Consider the following 27,061-nt stretch of genomic DNA (forward strand, 5'->3'; position numbering starts at 1 on the left):
ATTTAGGAGAGGGGCCCACAGTATTTTGGACGGTTGGTCCCTTGACAGAAAGTCGAGACGGATGTGAATGGTGTGTATTGTGGTGGAAATGCAGGAAATTGGATGATAGGCAGTGAATTTTAGGTGCTGATTGCCCTTGAACTGGAACCTAGGAGACTACTCCGGCAGTTAATAATTAGTTAATGCATGTGCCTTTACCATAGTTGCATATAAATAGGAACACATCTTTAGGGCAGAGTTTGTACAGTGAAGGATATGGTCACGTCAGTAACATTCCTTATCACATAAGAGTAATTCACTTAAGATTATCCCAATTGGATTGTCAGACTGATATCAGACGAGCCTTTAATTTGCCTCTTTTTCCACAGAAGGAAAATGTCATTAGATGCAGAAGTTGGAACAGTTCATAATGACCAGGTGGTTAAAGAAAATACATATTTCCCTCTGTAACAAAGTGTGGAGCTGGATGAACACAGCAGGCCAAGCAGCATCTCAGGAGCACAAAAGCTGACATTTCGGGCCTAGGCCCTTCATCAGAGAGACCCTTCATCATCCTCTCTGATGAAGAGTCTAGGCCCGAAACATCATCTTTTGTGCTCCAAAGATGCTGCTTGGCCTGCTGTGTTCATCAAGCTCCACACTTTGTTATCTTGGGTTCTCCAGCATCTGCAGTTCTCTGATCACATATTTTCCTCTGCTGTCTGTCTTTATCCTGTTCACTGTGAATCCTCTTCGTCTCTCATTATCTATTATTGGTTGTTCCTTTACATTTTAAAATATATTTTTCTATTTCACCATATGGTCTTATCTCATGTTGTCCCTTGGCATCCTTTCATCTTGCTTATTACACTTCATTTCCACATCATTGTGTCATAATTGTATCCCTTGGGATGGATCTATCAGTGTATTATACAACTTAATTCATGTAGGATACAGATTTCCATTGGATCAGCAGAGAGGACGTTTGTAATGTTGCATCAGGCTGATTAAAAGTAATGCATACTAATGGTGTGCAGTATTTCTCAGCAATGAGCGAGAAAAAGAATCGTATGCCTGCAGCGCAGTGATATCTGAGTGTGTTCTGAGTCTGAGTGTGTTCTGACAGGCAACAGAGAAAAAAAATCTAAACTCTCCACTTGTCCCTTGCTAATCTATTGCCAAAAATATCTTCAAAGTTGATGCATTATAATATGCACAAAATTCACAGTCTTTTTGAGGAATGAAAGCAGTGTTTTCTCATCATTAATTTTATTTCTTCGTTGTGTTGATCGCCACATAGTGTACAAAGTCTCACAATTCTGAAAAAGGGTCATACCAGACTTTAAATATTAGTTCTGTTGCATTCTTCACAGATGCTGCCAGACCTTTTGAGTTTCTCCAGCAGTCTACTTTTTATTTCATGTTTACAGCATCTGCAAACTTTTGCTTTCACCACTTAATCATAGAGCATTTAGTCAATCTACCAAATCACGGTCCTTTTGATTTTCAAGCAATTAAAAGCATTACAATTCTACACTTTGATGCCAGTGACTCATTTTTCTATCTCATCTTTAATCTAGAGAATCCAATAATGATATCTTGCAGTCTCATTTCAACAATGAAATTAAATACTAAAGTTTTTGACAGCAAATTTGGTGATTTTAGGACAGGCACAATTCCTCCACGTAAACTAGACTCTGTATGAATACAAGGATCACACCTGGTGGAATCTGAATGTTTCCCAACTGCAAACTGTAGATGAGCTGGGGGATCCACTCCCTACTGAAGTCCAACTCTGAGGTGTACAAGATGGACAACTCTGATCTATACAGGAAATTCAGGTACAACTTTCGTAAGGCCATCAGAAATACCAAGAGGCATTACCAAACTAAGCTTGAAACCCAGACCAACCACACAGGTACCTGTCATTTTTGGTAAGGCTTACGTGACATAATAGGCTACAAAACAAAATCAAGCAGACTCTTGGACAACACTACCTCCCTACCCGATGTGCCCTATGCATTCTACCCTCACTTTGATCAGAAGATCAATGAAATATGTCACCTGTCCCATCAGCCTCAGATGCACCTATACCCTTAGTCACCACTGCAGACATTAAATCGATCTTCTTGAGAGTGAACTCATAGAAAGTGACCGGCCCAGATGGAGTCTCCGGCCATGCACTCATATCCTGTGGGGACCAGCTAGCAGGAATAATCGCAGACATCTTTAATCTCTCCTTTCTGTGATCTGAAGGCCCCACTTGCTTCAAAAAGACCACCATCGTTCCATGCCAAAGAAAAATCATGCAGCGTGCCTCAATGACTATAGGTATTTCTTCTATAATGCAATAGTTGCGTTCTTGCATGACCTTGTGCTATGGCAGATTGCACCATAGAAAATTGACTTAGAAATCTGGATGGAGTTCAATCTGGATAAATGCAAGTTATTGCAGTTTGGTACAACAAATAAGGGTAAGGCTTATACACTTAATGGTGGAGCCTTGGGTAGTGTTATAGAACAGGGGGACCTAATTCTTTGAAGTTTGTGTCATATATAGACAAGCTGGTTAATAAGGCATTTGGTACGCTTGCTTTCATTGCTCAGTCCTTTGAGTATATATGAGTTGGGAAGTCATGTTAAGGTTGTAGAAAATCAAATTATAGGGAAATTACTATAGAAAATCATTATACGTGTAAAGCAGCAAGTTCACGTTATCCGAACACTATTCATCAATCGCGTTACAGCCAACCTGTGTTAAACACAAAACATGCATTATAGCAGAAATACTTGTACTGCCTAGTGGCTCTAACCTCCATAATAATAGAGTCATGGCGTCAAGGAGTCATACAGCATAGAAACACCTTTCAGTCCAACCAGTGATAATGGGAACTGCAGATGCTGGAGAATCCAAGATAATAAAGTGTGAAGCTGGATGAACACAGCAGGCCAAGCAGCTGCTTGGCCTGCTGTGTTCATCCAGCTTCACACTTTATTATCTTCAGTCCAACCAGTCCACGTCAAACATAATCCCAAATTAAACTTGCCCCCACCTGCCTACTCCTCGCCCATATCCGTCCAAACCTTTCCTATTCATGTATCTATCCAAATATCTTTTAAACACTGCAATTGTACCCACATCCATCACTTCCTGAAGAAGGTCATTCCACATGTGAACCACCCATCACTTCCTGAAGAAGGCCATTCCACATGTGAACCACCCTCTGTGTAAAAAATTTGCCTCATGTAGTTTATAAATCTCTCCACTCTCACCTTAAAAATGTGCCCCCAGCCTTGAAATCTCCCATTCTAGGGAAGAAAACAACTACCATTAATTCTATGTATATCTGTCATTATTTTATAACCTTCTATAAGGATGCCTCTCAACCTCCTAGACTCCATTGAAAAATGTCCCAACCTATCCAGTCTTTCTTTATAACTCAACCATTCCATACCCAGCAATGTCCTGGTAAATCTCTTCTGAATCCTCTCCAGCTTGATAACATCCTTCCTCTAATTGGGTGACTAGAACTGGACACACTATTCAGAAGAGTCCTCACCAATGTCCTGTACAACTTTAACATGACTTTCCAACTCATAGATACTCAAAGGACTGAGCAATGAAAGCAAGCATACCAAATGCCTTTTAACCAGCTTGTCTATATGTGACACAAACTTCAAATAATTAGGTTCCCTTGTTCTACAACATTACCCAAGGCTCCACCATTAATTGTATAAGTCTTACCCTTGTTTACATAGAACATAGAACAGTACAGCACAGAACAGGCCCTTCAGCCCACAATGTTGTGCTGACCATTGATCCTCATGTATGCACCCTCAAATTTCTGTGACCATATACATGTCCAGCAGTCTCTTAAATGACCCCAATGACCTTGCTTCCACAACTGCTGCTGGCAACGCATTCCATGCTCTCACAACCAAACTGCAATACCTTGCATTTATCCAGATTGAGCTCCATCTGTCATTTTTCAGCGCATTCACCCATTTGATCAAGATCCCTTTGTAATCTTAGGAAACCTTCACTATCTACTATCCCACCAATTTTGGTGCCTTCCACAAAGTTACTAACCATGCCTTCTATATTCTCATCCATATAAATGACAAACAAGGGAGGACACAGAACCGATCCCTTTGGAACACAATTGGTTACGTGCCTCCAGTCCAAAAAGCTGTGTCTCTAGCCGTTAAGCCAATTACATATCCAATTGGCAAGCTCACCCTGAATGCCATGTGACCTAACTTTACTCATTAGTCTACCATGCTTCGAGGCGTTAAGCATGGTCCACATCAACTGCAGCCTACCAAATTGCCTTGATCCTTTGTAATTCGTCTGCCAGCTCAATAGGTCCACAGCAAATTCCATCTCCACAGCTCTACACTCATCCCTGGGAGGTTTAGATAACAAGGACACGTATGTCTGGCTCCAACTTATTGACTATAGTTCCACCATCAACACCATAATTCCGAGGAAACTCATCTCTTAACTCTGAGACGTAGGTCTCACCTCCCACCTCTGTAACTGCGACCTTAACTTCCTGACCCATAGACCTCAATCAGTAAGAATAGGTAATAACAACTTCTCCATCATAATCCTCAATACTGATGCCCTGCAAGGCTGCATACTCAGCCTCCTGCTATAGTCCTTATATCTTCTCGGCTGTGTGGCCAAATTCTGCCCTAACTCCATTTACTGACAACGCCACTGTTGTAGGGCGGATTTCAGACAACGACAAGACAGAATACAAGAAAGAGATAGGGAGCTTAGCAGCATGGTGTAAAGACAACAATCTCTCCACCACGTCAGCAAAACAAAGGAGCTGGCTATTGACTTCAGTAGACAGAGTGGAGGGCACACTCCTGTCTGCATCAGTGGTGCTGAGGTGGAGATGTTTGACAGTGTCATGTCCATGGGAGATGATTACCAACAATCTGGGTCTGATTAACCTGTGTTGACACAATGCTGAAAGCACAACAGTGGCTCTACTTCCTCAGGAGGCTTAGGAAATTCGGCATGTACACAAGAACTCTTACCCATTTTTATAGATGCACCACAGAAAGCATCCTATCTGGATGCTTCGCAGCATGGTTTGGCAACTGCTGTTCCCAAGACCACAAGAAACTACAGACAGTTACATAGAACATAGAAAAGTACAGCACAGTACAGGGCCTTCGGCCCACGATGTTGTGCCGTGGAATAATCCTAATCCAAAAATAAAATAACCTAACCTACATTCCCCTCAATTCACTGCTGTCCACGTGCATGTCCAGCAGTCGCTTAAATGTCACTAATGACTCTGCTTCCACGACTACCACTGGTAAACTATTCCATGCGCTCACAACTCTCTGGGTGAAGAACCTCCCTCTGACGTCTCCTCTATACTTTCCTCCTAACACCTTAAAACTATGACCCCTCATAGCAGTCAATCCTGTCCTGGGGAAAAGTTGCTGGCTAGTGACTCTATCCATGCCTCTCATTACCTTGTACACCTCGATCAGGTCACGTCTCTTCCTCCTTCTCTCCAGAGAGAAAAGTCCGAGCTCAGTCAACCTCTCCTCGTAAGACAAGCCCTCCAGTCCAGGCAGCATCCTGGTAAACCTCCTTTGCACCCTCTCCAAAGCCTCCACATCTTTCCTATAATAGGGCGACCAGAACTGGACATAATATTCCAAGTGTGGTCTCACCAGGGTTTTGTAGAGCTGCAGCATAACCTCGCGGCTCTTAAACTTGATCCCCCTGTTAATGAAAGCCAAAACACCATATGCTTTCTTAACAACCTTATCCACCTGGGTGGCAACTTTGAGGGAGCTATGCGCTTGAACACCAAGATCCCGCTGTTCCTCCACACAGCCGAGAATCCTGCCTTTAATCCTGCATTCAGCATTTAAATTCGACCTTCCAAAATACATCACTTCGCATTTATCCAGGTTGAACTCCATCTGCCATTTCTCAGCCCAGCTCTGCATTCTGTCAATGTCTCGCTCAAGCCTGCAATAGCCCTCGATACCATAACGGCACCTCCAACCTTTGTGTCATCAACAAACATACTAACCCACTCCTCAACCTCCTCATCCAAGTCATTTATAAAATCTAAAAAGAGCAGAGGCCCAAGAACAGAGCCCTGCAGGACACCACTCAGCACTAACCTCCAGGCAGAATACTTACCATCTACAACCACCCTCTGCCTCCTGTCAGCCAACCAATTCTGGATCCAGACAGCCAAATCGCCCTGTATCCCATACCTCCTGACTTTATGAATGAGCCTGCTGTGGGGAACCTTATCAAATGCCTTGCTGAAGTCCATGTACACCACATCCACTGTTCAACCCTCGTCAACCTGTCTTGTGATTTCCTCAAAGAACTCAATAAGATTTGTAAGGCATGACCTGCCCCTCACAAAGCCATGCTGACTCCCTTTAATCACACTATGCTTTTCCAAATAGTCAAAAATCCTATCCCTCAGAAGTCTTTCCAAAACCTTGCTGACCACAGATGTAAGACTGACTGGTCTGTAATTTCCAGGGATTTCCCTATTCCCTTTCTTGAAAAGAGGAACAACATTTGCCTCCCTCCAATCCTCCAGTGTTGTGAAACAGCCCGGTCCATCTTGCAAACCAGCCTTCCATCTAATGACTCCATTTATAATCCCAACTGCCTCAGGAAAGCAGATAACATAATCAAAGCCAAAAGAATTGCAGATGCTGTAAATCAGGAACAAAAATAAAGTTGTTGGAAAAACTCAGCAGGCATGAGGAATGGTCACCGGACCCGAGACGTTAATGCTGTTTTTTCCTCCACAGATGCTGCCAGACCTGCTGAGCTTTTCCAGCAACTTTTTTTTTGTAACATAATCAAAGACCCATCCTACGCTGGTGAAATCTTTTCTACCCTCTTCTGTTGGGCAGAAGACATTAAAGTTTGTATACACATCCAAGAACAGCTTCTTCCCCAATATTATTAGACAACTGAATGGCACCTCTCAAATTTTAAATTTAATGTCGATCTCGCTGTCTGTGGACCTTCTCTGCAGCTGTAGCATTGTATTTTTCACTCTGTTCCATTATCCTAATGCACTTTATGTTGTGTGATCTGCATGTAATGCATGCAAAACAAATTTTTTCCCTGTACCTATGTACATGTGACAATAATAAATCAAGTCAAACCAAATCACCTGCTGAACTTGGCTTTATAAGGGTAGGCTTTTGAATTTTTATGTTTTTGTACAGTTTCATGTCTTTTTAAATGCACATTGACACCTTCCATTTGTTGGTTTGACTGTGCATTTCCTCATTTCGACACTTTGAAGTTTGTTCTTCTGTCAGTACCTACTTTATTCATGCGTTGCACTGATTTTGAAATGCAAGGAGATGAGAATAGGTAGTTATTTCAGATTCAAGTGTACTTGAAATCCAGGAATGGAGCTTGTTCAACTAAGTACTTTTGTAGTGCAGTAATGTAAAATATCAGGAATACCACCACCAATTTGTATAGTGCAAGGTCCTGTAGACAGCAGTGAAATAATTTATCCGGTAATTTGTTTATGGCAGTATTTGTTGAGGTTTTAATTTTGGCTTTGGTAGCAGAGGGAGCTCCATATGCTTTTCAAGAGGTACCGTATTTATTAGTGGCAGCTAGGTGAAGGCCAAGTTCACCATCTCACCAAATGTGACAGCTGATAGTGCTGCAATGGGCGAATAGGAAAGAATGGAACTAATTCCCTGGAGGAGATCAGCTGAGAGTAGACTAGAGAAATGGAATTGGAGGTTTTGGTGGAGTTTGTACTTAAAAGAAGGAAACTAAGAACATAACAGAAATGAGTGAGAACTGTTCATTGTCAAATTGTCTAACTAAGCTAACTTTGGTTATTTGTGGTAAGGAAGAAAGAAAATCATTGAACTATAGAACGTTACAACACAGAAAAGTTATTCAGCCCAATAAATAATTTTCTGCACAAATCACCTAGATCAGACCTCGGCCCAGATTTTCCAGAGTTCGGTCGAGTCAAGGAAGCCTTTAAAAATACCGAGTGAGACTCAGTTCCAATATTCCTGCCTCTATTCCCATTTCTGCTAAGTTTTAGCCAGTGTGGGATAAAGGTGCCAATAGCAAAGCTATATACAGCATTCTTGCCTTTTCTGGCTGTATTACAGAAGTGGACATTTCAGACCATCTCCAATTTTGAGAAGGCATTCTGTTAATAGAAGTGGTGAGTGGCGCCTAGGGAAACATTAGACTTGAGTTAAGATCAATGAGACAACAGCTATCAACACTGAGCTGAAATAAGCTATTCCTTTCATCTTGTCATAAATCAATCAGTCATCCCAGGCATTCATCACATCAATGACAAACAGGTGTTATCTACTTAATCTTGTGTAAGTAAATATGCAGAGTCCTTGAAAAGCTCTTAAGTGAATGGTGGGCAGATGGATGAGTCGCCGACTGTTCTGTTAGCAGAATGGATGCAACTATTCTAGAACAACTGAAGAGGAAGAAAGACCAGTTTCCTATTTAAATTGTAATAATAATATTTGTACATCTTTGATTTTTAAATCCATGCATGTGCAGTTGTAGTGATAGATACTAGAACCATGATGTTCTTGTCTCTGGCTTTGTATTCTAGTAATGACAGAAAATGTGCCACGTGGTGTTGTTGCATCATTAGAGGGAAAGATGACATGAACTAATACAGCATAGAGGCATAGAGTCATACAGTACGGAAACAGACCTGTAGTATAGTAGACAGTGAAGAAGGTTTTCTAAGATTACAAAGGGATCTTGATCGAGTGGGTCAATAGGCTGAAAAATGGCAGATGGAATTCAATCTGATAAATGCGAGGTATTGCAGTTTGGTACAGCAAGCAAAGGCTGGGCTTATACAATTAGAACCTTGGGTAGCGTTGTAGAACAGAGAGACTGAGAGGTGCAGGTACCTAATTCTTTGAAGTTCACATCACATGTAGACAGGGTGGTTAAAAAGGCATTTGGTCGTTTGCCTTCATTCCTCAATCCTTTGTGTATTGGGGTTGGGAAGTCATGTTGAGGTTCTTTCATGACTTGAGGCCATCTCAAAGTGATTTACAGCTAGTGAAGTACTCATCTCAGCGATTTCATACTTGGCTGACTGTCTTCAACATGGTACATTAAATACTTAGCGGAGTGACATTGATCAGTGGAATGGCTTGTTGACAGATTTCTGACCCCTGCACTCCCAGATCTGTTTGAGTTTGGGCAACAACTGATGTCAAATAGCTGGCTTATAATTTCCTGGCTTATCTTGATTCTTTATTGAAGGTGGAAACAATTATTGCAATGCAAACACAGAACTTGCTGAAGAAGCTCAGCAGTTCTGGAAGCATCTGTGAAGAGAAAAATTCTGAAGCAAAAATTCTATTTTTGTTCCTGATTTAGAGCATCTGCAGTTCTTTTGGTTTTTATTATTGCAATGCACTTACCTTCTAGCATAACGTTCCCTTTTACAGGATTCTGTAAAGTTAAATCTTGAGCGTCCATTGTATTGTCCTGAGTTTTCCTCATGATGTTCAAATATTAACTATCAGATTCCAGTGCTGCACGTATCTTAAATTTGAGTAATCATTTTTACACTAACACCCCTTTGTGAAGGTGCAGCAATGAAAGAATTTGTTTGACAATATTGAGCATGGAATTAAAATGATGTGAGTGTATTAGAAGGTTCACAGGAGTCAGTATAATGGAGAAAATTAAACACAACCCACGGAAGCTACATTGATAATGAAGTAATAAGGCATCATCTCTATGAAAAAGAATTATTGGTGTTTTTCCTTCTGCTGTTTCTTTATTATAACTCAACATTGAGGCATACTTTGTGAAATTGGGTCAGAAAGATTAAAAGAATCACTTGGATTATTATGTTAGCATCATTGTGATGAAATTAGTATGTGGACCTTTTGGCTGTTCTCAAACTGTAAACAAAAAATTGATATACCAAACACTTTTTTCTTTGAATCTAGTATACTTTAAAGATGAGTTGAGGCTGAGACATTATTAATATAAAACTGTAAAAGCCAAATTTAGTTAAATACCTAACAACATATAAGCATTAATCTAACAGCAATCATAAAATGTTCAAGCTCCCCATTGTGTTTGAACGAGGAAAGCTTGACTACTACTCTAAATGTAAGTAAATCTTACCTTAACAGGAGAGACTGTCCACAGTACACTGGGCACATTTACTCATGAATCAAATGACAGCAAATATATGTGGTTTAAAGAAAATCTTTTGACACTGAATGAGCCTATAACTCTACAAGTTCAAAGCTGGAATAAATGGGCACAATGTCAAACAGAAGAGAGACAACATAAAGCTTCATGATTATAAAAAAACAAACAAAAAAAGGACTGGAATGAATGGAAAGGGAATCTAAGAATAGGAAAGACTCATTTGACAAGATAGCAATGGCAAAGAAATGTACTCCGATTTACAGGCTTTTCCATGTTGAAGGACACACAAGGCAGAAAAGGCACATGCTTATACCTGTTTCCACATCTAGTTCTTTTTTCCCCCTGGAACTGATCACAAGCCAGTTACCAGATGCAATATACTTAGAGGCCATCAAGCATGGCTGATCAGGAGACTGCCCTAGTCTTTCCACCTGTCATGACATATCAGGAGGATTTACTGGTCAATAGTCAACCTGTTTAGCCACACTGCAAGTGCCCCCTGTGTTGTCATCAGGTCCCAAAGTGGTACTTGAATCTGGAGCTTCTAGCTCAGAGCTAGGGGTGCTACTCACTCTACGGTGAGACCTCCCATAATAAACTTAGAGAGTATGAAAAGAAACTCACAAGGGGATATTATTATCACACACAAAACACTTCATAGCTATATTAGAGAATAGGGTACTCGGAAGTATTATAGGCCCCTTGAAAGCTAATAATCTGACATTGCAAATGAATAGGAAATGGAGACATGTTAAACATATACTTAGCTTTCCGGAGAGATCACTCGCGCGTGACTCCCTTGTTCGCTCCACACTGCCCTCCAACCCCACCACACCCGGCACCTTCCCCTGCAACCGTAGGAAATGCTACACTTGCCCCCACACCTCCTCCCTCACCCCTATCCCAGGCCCCAAGATGACTTTCCATATTAAGCAGAGGTTCACCTGCACATCTGCCAATGTCGTATACTGCATCCACTGTACCCGGTGTGGCTGCCTCTACATTGGGGAAACCAAGCGGAGGCTTGGGGACCGCTTTGCAGAACACCTCCGCTCGGTTCGCAATAAACAACTGCACCTCCCAGTCACAAACCATTTCCTCTCCCCCTCCCATTCTTTAGACGACATGTCCATCATGGGCCTCCTGCAGTGCCACAATGATGCCACCCGAAGGTTGCAGGAATAGCAACTCATATTCCGTTTGGGAACCCTGCAGCCCAATGGTGTCAATGTGGACTTCACCAGCTTCAAAATCTCCCTTCCCCCACCGCATCCCAAAACCAGCCTAGTTCGTCCCCTCCCCGCACTGCACCACACAACCAGCCCAGCTCTTCCCCTCCACCCACTGCATCCCAAAACCAGCCCAACCTGTCTCTGCCTCCCTAACCTGTTCCTCCTGTCTCCCATCCCTTCCTCCTACCCCAAGCCGCACCTCCATCTCCTACCTACTAACCTCATCCCACCTCCTTGACCTGTCCGTCTTCCCTGGACTGACCTACCCCCTCCCTACTTCCCCACCTATACTCTCCTCTCCACCTATCTTCTTTTCTCTCCATCTTCGGCCCGTCTCCTCCTCTCTCCCTATTTATTCCAGAACCCTCACCCCATCCCCCTCTCTGATGAAGGGTCTAGGCCCGAAACGTCAGCTTTTGTGCTCCTGAGATGCTGCTTGGCCTGCTGTGTTCATCCAGCCTCACATTTTATTATCCTAAACATATACTTAGTGTTAGTATTTGCAGCACTGAAACTGTGACATCAGAATGTTAGGTTTCCAAACATAGACATGTTGAGTCTATGATAAGGGCTTGGATGGAGAGGAATTTGTGGAGTGCGTACAAGAAAATTCTATGATACAGTATGTGAATGTACCTACTAGAGAAGGAGCAAAACTTGACATACTCTTAGGAAATAAAGCAAGGGAGGTGACTAAGGTGTCAGTGGGGTACACTTTGAGACCAGTGATCATATTTTTATTAGTTTCAAAGTAGTAATGGAAAAAGATAAGCTGGATCTAAAAGTTAAAGTTCTAAATTGAAGGAAAGCCAATTTTGATGGTGTTAGTCAAGAACTTTCAAAAATTGTTTTGGGGGCAGACATTTGCAGGTAAAGCGACAGTTAGAAAGTGGTAAACCTTCAAAAATGATCTAACAAGAGTTCAGAGACAGTATGTTCCTGTTAGGGTGAAAGGCAACGTTAATAGATGTCCTGGATGACTAGAGAAATTGAGGTTTTGGTCAAGAAAAGGAGGAAGCATATGTCAAGCAGGGATCATGTAACTTCCTCGAACAGTATAAAGGCAGTAAAAATTTGGTGAAGAGGAAAATCAGGAAGGCAAAAAGGGGACATGAGATAATATTGGTGAACAGAGTTAAGGAGAATCCGAGAGTATTCTACAAAAACATTGAGGACAAATGGGTAACTAGAGAAAGAATTGGGCCCCTTAAAGATCTGCCTACGTGTGGAACCGCAGGAGATGGGGGAGATACTAAACAAATATTTTGCATCAGTGTCTACTGTAGAGAAGGACATGGAAGCTAGCCAACTTTGGGAAATAAATAGTGATATCTTGAAAAATGTCCATGTTACAGAGGAGGAGCTGCTGGATGCTTTAAAATGCATAATGGTGGATAAATCCACAGGACCTGATTAGGTGTACCCTAGAAATTTGTGGGAAGTTAGAGAAGTGATTGCTGGGCCCCTTGCTGAGATATTTGTATCATTGATCGCTATAGGTGAGGTACTAAAAGACTGGAGGTTGGTTAACATGTACCACTATTTAAGAATGATGGTAAGGAAAAGCCAGAGAAATACAGACCAGTGAGCCTGGCATCAGTGTTGGGCATGTTGTTAGGGGGGATCCTGAGGGACAGGATTTACTTTTATTTGGAAGGGCAAGGACTGATTAAGGATAGTCGACATGGCTTTGTGCATGGGTAATCATGTCTGACTAACTTGACTGAGTTTTTTGAAGAAGTAACACAGAGGATTGATGAAGGCAGAGAGGCAGAGTGCTGGACATTGTCTACATTGACTTCAGTAAGGCATTCAACAAGGTTCCACATGGTAGACTGGTTAGCAAAGTTAAATCACATGGAATACAAGGACAACTAGCCATTTGGGTACAGAATTGGCTCGAAGGTACAAAATAGAGGGTGGCGGTGGAGGGTTGCTTTTCAGACTGGAGGCCTGTGAGCAGCGGTGTGCCACAAGGGTTGATCTGGCATTCACTAATGTCGCAGCCTATCTGATATCTCCATCTTCCTGTCTTCCCCCATAACGTTTCATCCTTTCATTTATCTACCACTGACTTAAGATATTCAAGAGAGTTGTTTCCAGTGTATTTGAGGAAAAGAGTTCCAAAAACTCATGGCCGTCTATGAGAAGAAGATTCCGCATTGTTTTAAATGGATGGATGACCCCAGTTCAATATCCTTCCACAAGAGGGAACACTGCCAAGATGCCCAAGTTGTATTAAAAGTGATAACAAGGTGTAGAGCTGGATGAACACAGCAGGCCACGCAGCATCAGAGGAGCAGGAAAGCTGATGTTTTGGGCCTTGACCCTTTCTGAAGAAGGGTCTAGGCCTGAAACGGCAGCTTTTCTGCTCCACTGATGCTTCTTGCCCTGCTGTGTTCATCCAGCTCTACTCCTTGTTATCTCAGGTTCTCCAGCATCTGCAGTTCCTGCTATCTTTGAAACTTTGTAGGCAAACTGCAAATTTCAAAGAGAAACTTGAGTGTCATGGGAAGGTTGGAATGCTCTCCCATGGAATGTGATGCAGAAGGTCACATCCGTGAGTTTTTGATTGAGCCTGCACATGAATACAGTTAACAGAAAACAGGTGCTGAACTGATCTGCTTTCTTGAGTCAAGCATCATTGCCAGTTTGATGTGGTCTCAGCTGGTTCATGTCCCATATAATACAGAGACTGGGTTTTTGTTGAGACAGTGTCTTGAACCACTGCAGTCACTGTGGTGTAGGGATGCCTATAGTGCTGTTAGGAAGGACGGTCCAGGATGTTGACCCACCAACAGTGAAAGAACAGTTATATATTTCCACATCTGAATGGTGAGTGGTTTGGTGGAGAACTTGCAGATAATGGTGTTCCATGAACCTGCTGCCCTTATTCTTCTACATGGTAACATGCTGTTGAAAGAGTCTTGATGAATTACTGCAGTTCCATACTGGAGATGGCGCACATTGCTACTATTGTGCATAGATGATGAAACAAATGAATGTTTAAGGTAGTGAATGGGGTGTCAATCATTTTTGTCTTGTATGATATTGAGCTTCTTGTATTTTTTGAGTTAGACTCATGTAAGCAAGTAGAAATTATTTCATTACACTCTTGACTGCAATAATGGTGATGCTATTGAATTACAAAGGATAATGTTTAGATTTTCTTTTGTTGGAACTCATTGCCTGAAAACTTATGGCATGAATTTTGTGTGCCTCGAATCAGCCCAATCCCAATGTTCTCCAGATCTTGCTGCATATGAACCTCAGCTGCTTCCATATCTGAGGAGTTGCAAATGGTGCTGAAATTTGTGAGATCATCGGTGAACATCCCCAGTTTAGACCTTATGATGAATTGGAAGTTATTGAAATAGCTGAAGGTGGTTGCCTAGGTCAGTGCACCCAAGAAATTCTGCAGTGGTATCTGGAACTGAGAAGATGGGACTAGAGCAAACCTGCAGTGAATATTACTCCAAGTTACAAGCTTGTGAACAAAACCTGCTGTGACAATAACGGGACATCCATTTGTGTCAATTTTAAACAAAAATAATTCTTTTGAGTTGAGGGACTAATATATAACAAAGGGCGTTTTAAAATATTAACTTAAATGGTTCATTCTGCAACCTTGCTTGTTCAGTGCACTTTGTGCCAATGTGGTGAATCAGTCATTGCCTTATCTACTACTATGTACTTCAGCAATAAGTATGGAGTAATGTATTAGCTAATGTAATGTAGAGGGTTTTGTGGCTCCATTCTGAAGAGTTCAGAGTGCCTACTTAAAGAAACTCCAACAAGATGCACATTTTTTTCTTTGTTGTAATTTAATCATATTTCATCCACTCTTGGATTTTATTGCTTTTGCCTTTTTGCTTTCTGACTAACTTAGCCTTTTTTTCTCCCTACTCCAGTCTCTTTTAACAACTAATTAATTCTGTGTTTCTTACACTTCAAATGCAGTCTCTTAGTAACAAGACAACAGAGAGAATTTTATGAAGCAACACTGATGTTTATGCAGATTACTGCTTCCGCTTCTATGTTGCAAAAACTACAAATTCTGGTGCACACAGTCCACATTTATGCAGCCATCAGAATTATTTGTTGGAAATCCAAGACAGAGAGGGCTGATGTTCTTGCAAAACTGAAGGGTTAACGGAAGGTTGGGGCTCAGGTAATCCCTGGAACAACACGATTCATAGCAGCTAGGAATAGAATTATAATCGATTGATAGCAGTCGTTGTCAGCTATCCCACAATATGAGTTTGACATCCACTTGGAGCTGCAAATTTCTACTGTGAGTCTTTGTGATTGAACAGACTAATTTTCAATTTTGACATAGGGCAGGATATCCCCTGAGAAAGTGGTGCCTGGAGTACAGGATTTGCTTCCTTTTCTTTCTATCCACACCACTGTACTGCCTCATCATGATATTTGGAATGGAAGTATGTGGAGCTTGATGGACAAGTTGTCCCTGTTTTGAATGGCTGGTACCAAACTCCTCCCAATCGTCAATGTCAATGCTGCTGTCCTTCAAGGAGAACTTTAGAGTGTCTTTGCAACGTTTTGTTTTTATTCACTAATCGGCTGTGGGTATCGTTGGCTTGACCAGTATTTTATTGCCCTTGAGAAGGGGCTGTTGAGTTGTCTTCTTGAACAACTGCAGTCCACAATTCTGTTAGGGAGGGAATTCCAGGATTTTGGCCCAGCAACAATAATGGAACGGCGATACAGCTCAAGTCAAGAATGGGAAGTAGCTTGGAGGGGAATTTCTGTTTATTCTCTCCTGGAATGTCACCATTTGAGATTTGGGAAAACACTGCCTGGTGGGATGGATGCTTTTTTTCCCACCTGAACAGTCATATTCATTTTTCAGGAGTTTTGCCTAAATACTAAGGAGCTGGCTTTTTGAGGAGAACACTGGCATTTGGTCTATGGTCCTCCCACTGAGTCCAGAGAATGTCCCAGAGACATTGCGGATTGAATTTTTCTGGAGCTCCTATGTGTCACTGATACACAGAATAAGTCTCATCACAGAATAAGAATGTAGTGATGACGGTGCACTGTACACTCGTGCTTCAGTGGATGTGTGGACGTCTTTGTTGTCAAGTACGTTGTTGCCATAGTTGATATGGTATAGCTAATATGGTTTTGGATCTCCTCATCAATGGTAATCTTTTAAGAGAGGTGGCTTTCAAGGTTTGAGAGGGGTTTAGCATATACCAGAATCTGCCCTTCAACATGTGCAGGAGGTGGAATATTTGACAAACCAGACTTGTTACTATGAGGTTTGGTTTGGCAATGTTCAAGGACAGGTTGTGTCACTCATATTCAGAATTGAAGAGCTCTGGAGTGGTTTGTAAATCTGGTGCAGAGTGAGGAATGACGCTGTAGTCAACTGCATGCTGCAGGTCATACATGTCCTTGTCATTCTGTTTGAGGTCTCCTATTCAGGATAGTTGTAGTTATTATCACCATAAAGCAGTTTCAGGATTGTGATGAAATTTCTTTGACATCCAAATCTGTGGAGTCTTATAATTTACTGAAGCAAATGCTTTTGTAATGTCAGTAGAGTTTCTGGTGATGTTCTTGACATTTTTGTAGATTTATACAGCAACCATGATATATCAGGCTTTTCTCTGGAAGGTGTAAAGCCACTCTCTCTCCGGGATGATTTCCTCATCTAGCGGAAGTAGCCTTCACAAGTCCACAGGATGATTGCATTAGAATTGACGTGAGTAAGGCCAACCAATTTTGAAGGCTTCAGCTGGTATAACATCAGGGCTGCAAACTTGGCTGCTTTTCAACTATTTGATTACTTGTATTTCACCCAGGAAGTTTACCACAGGTATTGGGGTACAGTTTGGAGAGTATTAGCTGCTGTGGGTTTACAGTTGAAGAGTAGTTTGAAAAGTTCTTTGCCGTGTTAATGGATACATTATAATCCCTAAAATAAAAAAAATGCACCATTCATTGACTGAAGGGAATTTTATCTATTTGATCTTTGGTCTAGATATTGCCCTAGTGGCTACAAAAATCTTTGTATTCATGTGGGTCAGCATACTGTTGGGTGCCCTGGTCTTTCTTTTCCCACCATTTGTCCTTTGTCTTCCAAATTTTTCTTTGGGTGAACCTTGAGCTGGTAGAATATAGCCTTCTTGACCCCTGACCTCAGGTTTTTCTGCCAGACAGTGAAAGCTTCTTATTGTAGCAGGAGGTTATGCACTTCTGCATAGTTCTTTTGTCATACTGTTCCTGGAAATAAAATGATGCTTGAACCCAGCCGTTTGAACATGGCTATCTAGTACAACTGAATGTACTTGATTTCAGTATTTTGAAGTTGAGTTGGATGTATGAAGATTTTACACACTTGGTTTGGAGCTGTGCTAGGAATTCTTTACTGACAAGCTGCTATAGGGCTGAGACATTCTCTTGGAATTTAGCTTTTTGTGATATCTTGGTGCTCAGTGATGTTTATCACCAATTGAACAAGTTGATCATTTCTCCAGCAGGCATCCAACCTTTATATGGATTGAGTGATACAGCCATCACTTAGGTTTTTGACTTGATGAATTACACAATCAAGCAGATGCCAATACTTTGATGTTGTTGCTTCCCTGTGGATTTGTGTTTAGCTTTCTGGCAGAGGACAGTGTTTATTATGAGGCCACACTGAGTAGACATTGTCAGCAAGAGGACACCACTCTTTGGGTTTTTCCAATGCTGATTTCCCCAATGGTACCTCTTCTGATGTTTTGGAGTTGCAGCCAACCCTAAAGTACTAAAGTCTTCAGAGGATGATCATTTCTTCTTTTGGAATGACAATGAGGACTTCTTCAAGATCAGAATAGAACTTTTCCTTAATGTTGGAGTTGAGGATCAGGGCATAAGCACAGACAAAAATGGCATATTGAGCTGGGCTGTAAGCGTACTGTCATGAACTTTTGAACTCGGGGGTTCTGACTGTGCATGCTCTCTGGATGACAGACTGAACCCTGTGGATATGAGGATCGTTGTTCAGCTTTTTGTTTCCGTTAGAAGATGTATCTACCAACTTGTTTTTTCAGTTGTCCTTCCCCATGAAGGCGGCCTCACTGAGGGAAAAGATGACAATTTGGAGTCTTGATAATTCATGTGATAGAGTTGCGTTTCTCCCTCCTGTATGGCCACACTTGAGATTATCCGTGAATGTTCTATCATTCCAAGTTGCAAAGTTTTCTGTCTTTGATCATGTAGATTATCACCCCACAGTGTGTAGTTCTCCACTCAGGAGAGAGTGGGGCAGCCTACTTATGTGCTTTTTCCAGCCCTTCCACATTTGGATGTGAGCAGGGGATTCTCTGAAGAGGACAGCCCAGTCACAGCAGTTTCATCGTAAAGACACCTCTGTCCAACAAACACTGTGCATTTGTTGACTGTGTACAAATTCTTGACGAGGGACTCTCAACTCTGTCCCAGTTGCTCATTTTCTATTGCCACAGTTTTTTCTGGAAAAGCAGATAACCTGGTGGAACTTTGTGCGTTCGGAAGGAAACCTAAATTGCAAATCATGCAAGACAGGTGTGATCTCAAGCATTAAATGAGCAAAACAGATGCCCCAGATGGCTACCAGAAGCAATGCTTGGAAACACTTTGTGGCAAATGCTTCAAGCTGTTAATTTTTGACTCAAGCACAATTGTATTCATAGAGCACTCATTGAGATGTCAAGCCTCCTAATTACTAGACAGGTTATCATCAAGCTCTGCAACTTTGAAACTGTTACAATGCTGACAGATCGGAGAAATGATTACACAGAACTTGGCACAGGAACTCTGTTAGTAGCCTGTGTGTGACTTTGTTTATGTGGGTGCTATAGGGCGTTATCACTGTCCACATGATTTTCACAGGTGAGTGATCTTTTCTTGGGTGACATGCCAAACCACGATGGCTGAGACAACTTGCGCAGCCAAAAGTTACACGTTGGTTTGCACCAGTTCTGGCTGTTAGTTGCTTTTTGGATTGCACTTTGTCTCCACTTTGCCCCAACTGTACCACCAAGTGTAATGCTACCAAGACCAAGGAACTCCTCATGGCATCGCGCAAGGGATTGCTGAAGCACACCAAACTCTTCTCTGCATCAAGGTAGTGATCAACAGAGGGGTCCAGCCATGGTTAAATAAGGAAAGTTGCAAACTTAGATGTCTAGAGGCCCACTTGGACATGTAAATCTCTAGCCCACTCATTTGAAGAAATGATCTTTTTGCTTTGTCTGCTTTTTTGTTTTCTTGTGAAGACAGTGAGTGAGGCCATGGGAGGTGGAGTGTGACGCTATGAGAGATGAAAGACCACTTAGCAATAATGTGAGGTGACACTTCGTGTAATGATTTCTCAAAGAGTTGCTTTGAAAACCACCAGGCAGGAACACGTTAAAATGTTGCATGTCTCTCAAATCAATCCAAACCAGAAGGATTCACAGCAGATTGTTTTGTTTGGTTTGAAACTGTAGAGAAACTCAGTCTGCAAATGGACTATTAATGCTAATGTAGCCGAGCAATTAGGAGCATAGTTTTATTCTTGAATGCTATTTATTCTGTTTCCATGGCAAATGGTCCCAACAAAATGCATACAAGGGTCAATAGCACTGTAGGAGAAACTGAGTAATTATCTTGTCAGGTTTCATAGCTAGTTATGCTTTATAACCACCAGATTCTGTTGGCCAAAAATCAAAGACAGTAAAGTGGACTTCGGTAAATAATTTGTGCTATTTCTGTTCACTGTTGTCAAAAATGGAGGTGAAATGTTAGTGTATTTCTTAGAGATTTGTATTTTACAAGCATAAATGACACATCATGCATTTGCATTATCATGTAATTTCTTCTCATCTGTTTCATGTGGATTATTGTTAATCACAGTTGCATACTTACCAATCTTCCGTAATCACTATGTACGTGTTTAGAAGATCAGCTGTCCAAGTATAAACAATCTATCCTTATTGAAAAGACTGATCTCATAGGGAATTATCTGTTCATCTCCCTTCAGATGTGATGGAAAACTCAGAGTCAGGACTAGGAAAGACTATTTTGATCTTGCTTTCTAGCGCCACAAATGACCACCAAAATAGACAGCTCACTTACCTTATGAAGGACATGAATAAGCAAGACTTACTGTGGAACTGGCCCAGGCAGCAGTGCATTGGGTGAGTTGACATTTACACGCTGCGGAAACTCACTAGAATCTGGAATTGTCTGGAAGTGTCAAGAAATAAACTGAGGGAGGTGAAGTTTGGGTGCTTAATATATGTAGCCTTTATGACAGCAATTATATTGCATTAGAAGCTCTGTTCAGGATTGAAAACAATGCCAAATTCACAAAGCAGTCTAGTTTGATAGCTTGACAGAGAGATGGAATCAATGTCAATAGTATCTACCCCATTTAGACATTCATTTTCCAAGAAGAATGTTTCTCCCTTATTCATTCTACCAGAACGTACTACTTCACACTTTATACTGTAGTTAAGTTGCTATCACGTGCCTAGTTTTGCAAGTTTATTAACGGCCTAGTTTTCTGATAGCCAGGTAATCATTTGTAAAATGTAGATGGGAGTTACTGTCAGAACCCTGTAATCCCTAACATAACAGACTCAAAGGAAATTGTCTGGAAAATGGAAGATTGCAGCGGAAACTTCTGTTATGCTTGGAAACTCCAAAGAATCTACTTAAATTGAAAATTTGGAGGGATCTGCTGTAGCTACGTAAATAGTTATTCAGGGAAAGTTAGTCAATTAAAAACTTACAGTAACTCCTTGGTAATTATTAAAGTGTAATAATTTACCTGTAATTTACCACCTCTGCTTCAAACACACTTCTTAGACCCCTGCCAACACATCACCAACAACTCCCAGGACCTGAAAACATCCACCTGCCGCTGAACCCAATGACTCTCGTAGGTTCTGACAGTTCCCCATCTTCTGCAGGACCTGATACCCCTAACCCACCCAACCTATTATAAACATTGCCTGCCCTTCACACATTGTGTCCCAAAACCTTACTCATATGGCAACCTACCCACCTGTCACCTTGGTATCTTATCTCGTACCCACCTATCAACCTAATCTTTCACAGGAGCTGTCAAAATGACCATCTTGTTGGTAGACATTTAAATCACAACATATCACAATGATTCAGAGATAGTAGGAACTGCTGATGCTGGAGAATCTGAGATAACAAGGTGTAGAGCTGGATGAACACAGCAGGCCAAGCAGCATCAGAGGAGCAGGAAAGTTGATGTTTCAGGTCAGGACCCTTGGTCACAAAGGGTACGGATTCTATGATCTGTGAATTTCTTTTATGATAGTCTACACATTAACACATGAACTCTCACTAGTTAAAGTTCTAATGGAATCAAGCCCAGCCCTTCCAACCTACCACTAAAGGCAAGCCACTCATTCCAGATATCAATCTTCAACTCATGTGCATCCTTCTTTCAAATAATGAGGCCAAAACTGCCCACAGCATTCAAGTTTCCATCTCACCAATGCTCTGTATCACTGAAGAATAAAATCCTTACTTTTATGTTCAACTCCTCACATAAAAAAGGGATAACAGCCCATTAGCTTTCTTGATTATGTGCTCTACCTGCATAACATTTTGTGACTCATGCACTCAGATACCTAAATCCCTCTGTACCTCAGAATTCCATACTCGTTCCTCATTTAAATAATGGTCAGCTTTGTCATTCTACCATTTTCACATTTTCTTTCATTATACTCCATTTTTGCGCACTCACTCAATCTACCTATAGTTTTGTTTTAAGCTCATTCATGGGATGCTGGTGTCTACAACTTCCTTTATCTTCTTCACAACGTACTTCTCTACCTATTTTTGTGCCATGTGTAAATATAGCTCCATGTCTGCGATTGCCCCATCTAAGTTGTTAAGGTAAATTGAAAAATGCTGAGGCTCCAGCGCAAACTCCACTCGTCACATCCTGCCAATGAGCAAAGATCCATTTATGCATACTCTGTTTTCTGTTAAGCCAGCTAATCTTCTATCCAGAGAGCTGCTGATGCAGGAGTAAGAGATAATATAGGGTGAAGCTGGAGGAACACAACAGGCCAGGCAGCATCAGAGGAGAAGGAAAGTTGAAGGAAATTTCTGATGAAGGGCCTTGACCCAACATGTCAACTTTCCTAATCCTCTGATGCTGCCAGGCCTGCAGTGTACTTCCAGCTCCACACTGTGTTACATCTAATCTTCCTTCCAACTTATTGTTACTCTCGAGCTTTTATTTTCGTGTAAAATAACTTTTGATATAAGACCTTAACGAATGCTTCCTGGAAATCCTGGTACAGTATGTCTGTAGTCTTTCTGCTATCCATAGCTTGTGTTATTCCTTCAAAAATTTCCAATAAATGGTTAAAATGATTTCCTTTTGATGACGGCATACTGACTCTTACCAGTAACCTTGAGATTTTCTAAGTGTGTGACTGTATTTTCTTTAATTGTTAATTCTAAAACCTTCCCTGTGACACGTCAAACTAACTAGACTATAAGCCTAGACCCTTTCTGAAGAAGGGTCCAGACCCAAAACGTCAGCTTTCCTGCTCCTCTGATGCTGCTTGGCCTGCTGTGTTCATCCAGCTCTAATCCTTGTTATATCACAATCATTGCCGTGAACAAGGGGGTGAGCTTTGACGTCCCCAGACTATTCTGTGTTATGAGGGACCTGTCATATTTAAAGTACGCTCCACATTCCCCTCAGAATTTCCTCTTAAAAATGTGGAGCTCTTCCTTTCATGTAAAAAAAAGGAGCGAAGTGACAATCTCAGTGTGATTATTGTTCGTCAGAAAATGTAGCCCAAAGTCTTTTTGTCATAATCCTCTTGTAATGACTACATTCATGCTGCTGATTCCCGAATCTAAATTATTTGTGTAGATGGTGAACATTGTTGGCCCCAGAACGCATCTGGTGGAACACCCCTTCCAGTATGAGTAACTATTTTTATGGCGGATAGGAGGGAGCAAGAGTCAGCAGGTGTTGTGTTTGAGGAACCTGTTAGAAATTTGAGATTGTGCTGTCACAGAGGAATCTAAATGGATTCTGCATGCTCAGCATTATTGAGTTGCATATTATCTTAGTTGCTTTCCTAATAATTTAGTGTGGGTAATACATTGCATTTACGTTGCCTAATTGTGAATAGTTTATTCTACCTATTAATCTTCATCGCAAATTCCATAGTTTTGGAAGGAAATGCCGCATAGCACTCACCGTACAATATTATTGGTTAGGGAATTTAGAACAAAGGGGAAGGGTTTCTGGGTACAATTACAGCTTTTAAAAGACATTTGGATAATTATATGAATAGGGAAGGTTTAGAAGGATATGGGCCTGGAGCAGGCAGGTGGAACTAGTTTAGTTTAGGATAATGTTCTGTATGGACTATTTGGACTGAAGAGTTTGTTTTCATGATGTATGACAGTGTGACTGAGATGAGGAGAAAATGTTTCACCTGGAGTGTTTTCCACCCCGGGAGATCTTGTGATGTTCCATTGTTTAATGTACTTAAAGCTGATAAAGACTTTTTTTTAGTTTTTCTGTAAACAGATGAACAATGGAATTGAAGCTGAGGATCAACCGTGATTGTGTTGAATGGCAAAGCCAACTCCATGAGCTGTACTCCTGGTCCACTCTTCCTGTTTCTACTATTTTTGTGTTGATTGACCTGCTTTTACCACAGGTTTTGTTTGCACTATTCTTAAAATCTGGGGAATTTGGGTGGTACAGTGGCTCTGTGGTTAACACTGCTGCTGACAGCGCCAGGGACCCAGGTTCAGCTCCACCCTTGGGCAACTGTCTTTGTGGAGTTTGCACTTTCTCCCTGTGTCTGCATGGGTTTCCTCTGGGTGTTCCAGTTTCCTCCCACAGTCTAAAGATGTGCAGGTTTAGTGGATTGGCCATGCTAAATCGCCCATAGTGTCCAGGGTGTGCAGGCGAGGTGGATTACCCATAGGAAATAGTGTTACAGGGATGGGGTGGGTCGAGGTTGGATACACTTTGGAGGGCTGGGGTGGTCTGAATGGGCTGAATGGCCTGCTTCCACACTGTAGGGATTCTATGAAAAAATTCTTTGAAAATTGCGAGAGATCACACAAGTGTGTTTAACAGAGCATTCTGCTCTTCATTCGTTGAAATTAAATCTGATAACACTTAGCCATGAACACAGCCTATTCAACTGCTAATGACTGTCACATCTTGATAAAGTCAATCCTATATTGCTTTCTCTCTTCCACTGATCATGTGGATTGTTAGTTAAGCTTTGTCAATTTCAAATTGAGTTCCAGGTGTATTGTTAAAACAAATCATGGAAGCTATTATTAGTATCAAAAACAATTTCTATTTCAAGGTGAGAGATGCATAAATGCTGTTATTCTTGAAATATTAGTGCTGTTGAATGCAAATCGCAGAAAGGAAGTGAAGGCAAATACCAGAATGTTATCTGCTCTGGAGAGCTTTAGTGGTGAAGAGGAGCAGAGGAGACAGCAAGGGCCTGACTGAAATGTATAAAATTATGATGGGCATAAACAGTGTAGATAGGAAGAAACTGTATCAGAGATAATGGGAACTGCAGATGCTGGAGAATCCAAGATAATAAAGTGTGAAGCTGGATGAACACAGCAGGCCAAGCAGCATCTCAGGAGCACAAAAGCTGACGTTTCGGGCCTAGACCCTTCATCAGAGAGAAGGCCTCTCTGATGAAGGGTCTAGGCCCGAAACGTCAGCTTTTGTGCTCCTGAGATGCTGCTTGGCCTGCTGTGTTCATCCAGCTTCACACTTTATTATCTTAGATAGGAAGAAACTGTTCCCTTTGGTGGAGGGACTAATCACCATGGGCATAGATTTAGGGTAAGGGATGGGAGGCTTTAAGGGGATGTGAGGAAAAATTGTTTTACCCAGGCACCAGGTGAGGGAATCTGGAACTCAACAGCCTGTATGGTAGAGGCAGAAATCTGCATTTTCAAAAATGTAGAAACACAGAATCTTTTTGTCACATCCTCGGTACAAAAAAGTCCATTGCATCTATGCATTGTACTAAGAATCCCTTTTCTAATCTATAAAGTATTTTAGGTAATTATGTGAAGCAAGGGTAGAGAGGCAGTCTTTTCCTGTCTAATATTTTGAAGGTTCCCCACTGTTCTGCTTGAAGGTGATGTAAGCTAATACTCCAGCTGCTGCTTGGACTGAACAAATTGTGTCTGCACACATAATCCCACTATAATTTGATGCAGTAGCCTTTTAAATTGCTGCAGGCACACTGTGCAGCAGGTGGGAGCTTGCTACACATGCATAATTTGATCAAACTTGGAAAATCCCATAGGAATTGCCGCAAACAGTTGTTGGCTGGTTGTTCGACTCTGCACTGTTTCTATCATGGAAGTGACATTGGGCCGGATTTTCATGGAGTCAGGGAAATTCTGATGGTACTCAACTTTGCAATTTCAAATCCCATTCCTAGGGTTTCTGATTTTCACCAGTGCTGTTTAAAGGTGTGGACTGGTTCAGAATTTGAGCACACACCCTGTAAACCTGACTTGTTGGCTCCATTCTATAGGTAAGTCCTGGTCTTCACAATTTTTATTGAACTGGCCTATCTTTTAAAGAACTCATGCTTAACAGTAGCCTACACTTCAGAGGTGATGTGAACTGCAGGCTGGATAAGGGAACCTTTTAAAGCAAAGTTTAGAAGTCTTATGCATGTCCATCCATGCCAAGCTACATCCCTGTACTCAATTGATCCCCCCCAACCCCATCCCATGGCTACTCATATCCCCAATGCCAAGCTGTGATACTTCTATACCCATTCATGCACTGTATAGAAGCAATTAACCATATAGTGGTGGTAGAATGTATTTTCTTAAAAATTTATTAAATTGTAATTTTTTCGTATCTTTACGCTTCCTTAGTTTAAAAAGAACCCTCCTTTTCCTAAAGGTCAATAAAAAGGCCAGTCCTTCAGACTGTTTAAGGTATCAATACAGAAGCTACATGCTCTAGAAACCCCTTTATCTGTCTCAGTCTTTTTGATCTGTACATCCTTAGCTTACGATGATCTGCCTGTACCGTTTATAAACAAAGCTTTTCACTGCATTTTTGTACACATAAAATAAATCAATCAAACTTTATCTAATGTAAATAAACAGTGATGAAAAGGCACATTTTGTCAAAGCTTTCTATCCTGCACTCATTAGGATATTCACAAGAAATACTAATGTAACATTTAATATTGTATAAGAAGAGAATGCTGCTTGATTAGCAGAAGGTCTGATTGGTAAACAAATTGCCATAGAGAATGTACCAATTTTATGATGACTAACAGTTAACTGCCAAGCTTCATTTAAATTTAAACCAGCTATGTTTCTCGTATTCAACTCCATTAATGCTAGTGCTGGAAATCTGATAAATGAACAAACATTGTGGAAATAAATCTTGACAGATCAAGCAACATTTGTGGAGAGAAAGAGCTAACATTTTAGATATATTTCCGACGAAAGGTCATCTAAAATGAACTGTTATTGCACAAACTTTTTTTTGCTTGTTTTCATCCCTGTAAATTGACACTTTGGACAAAGGCACAACATTACATTGCAACGCAAACAG

The 27,061-nt window shown here is 41.3% G+C and overlaps 1 protein-coding gene across 11 annotated transcripts in view; it reads left to right on the forward strand.

Annotated features, from left to right (window-relative positions):
- LOC125451998 (neurocalcin-delta) overlaps nt 1-27,061 on the forward strand; it is a 302,863-nt gene that overhangs the window by 223,468 nt on the left and 52,334 nt on the right. For 3 of the 11 annotated variants that reach the window (XM_059645987.1, XM_059645988.1, XM_059645995.1), the window contains one exon: nt 25,920-26,015. The exons of the other annotated variants lie outside the window; for them this stretch is intronic. The gene's annotated coding sequence lies outside the window, so the exon portion shown is untranslated. The remainder of the gene's footprint in view (nt 1-25,919; nt 26,016-27,061) is intronic. 11 annotated transcript variants of the gene reach the window in all.

This window comes from Stegostoma tigrinum, chromosome 5, assembly GCF_030684315.1.
Source record: "Stegostoma tigrinum isolate sSteTig4 chromosome 5, sSteTig4.hap1, whole genome shotgun sequence".
Classification (NCBI taxonomy): Eukaryota; Metazoa; Chordata; class Chondrichthyes; order Orectolobiformes; family Stegostomatidae; genus Stegostoma; species Stegostoma tigrinum.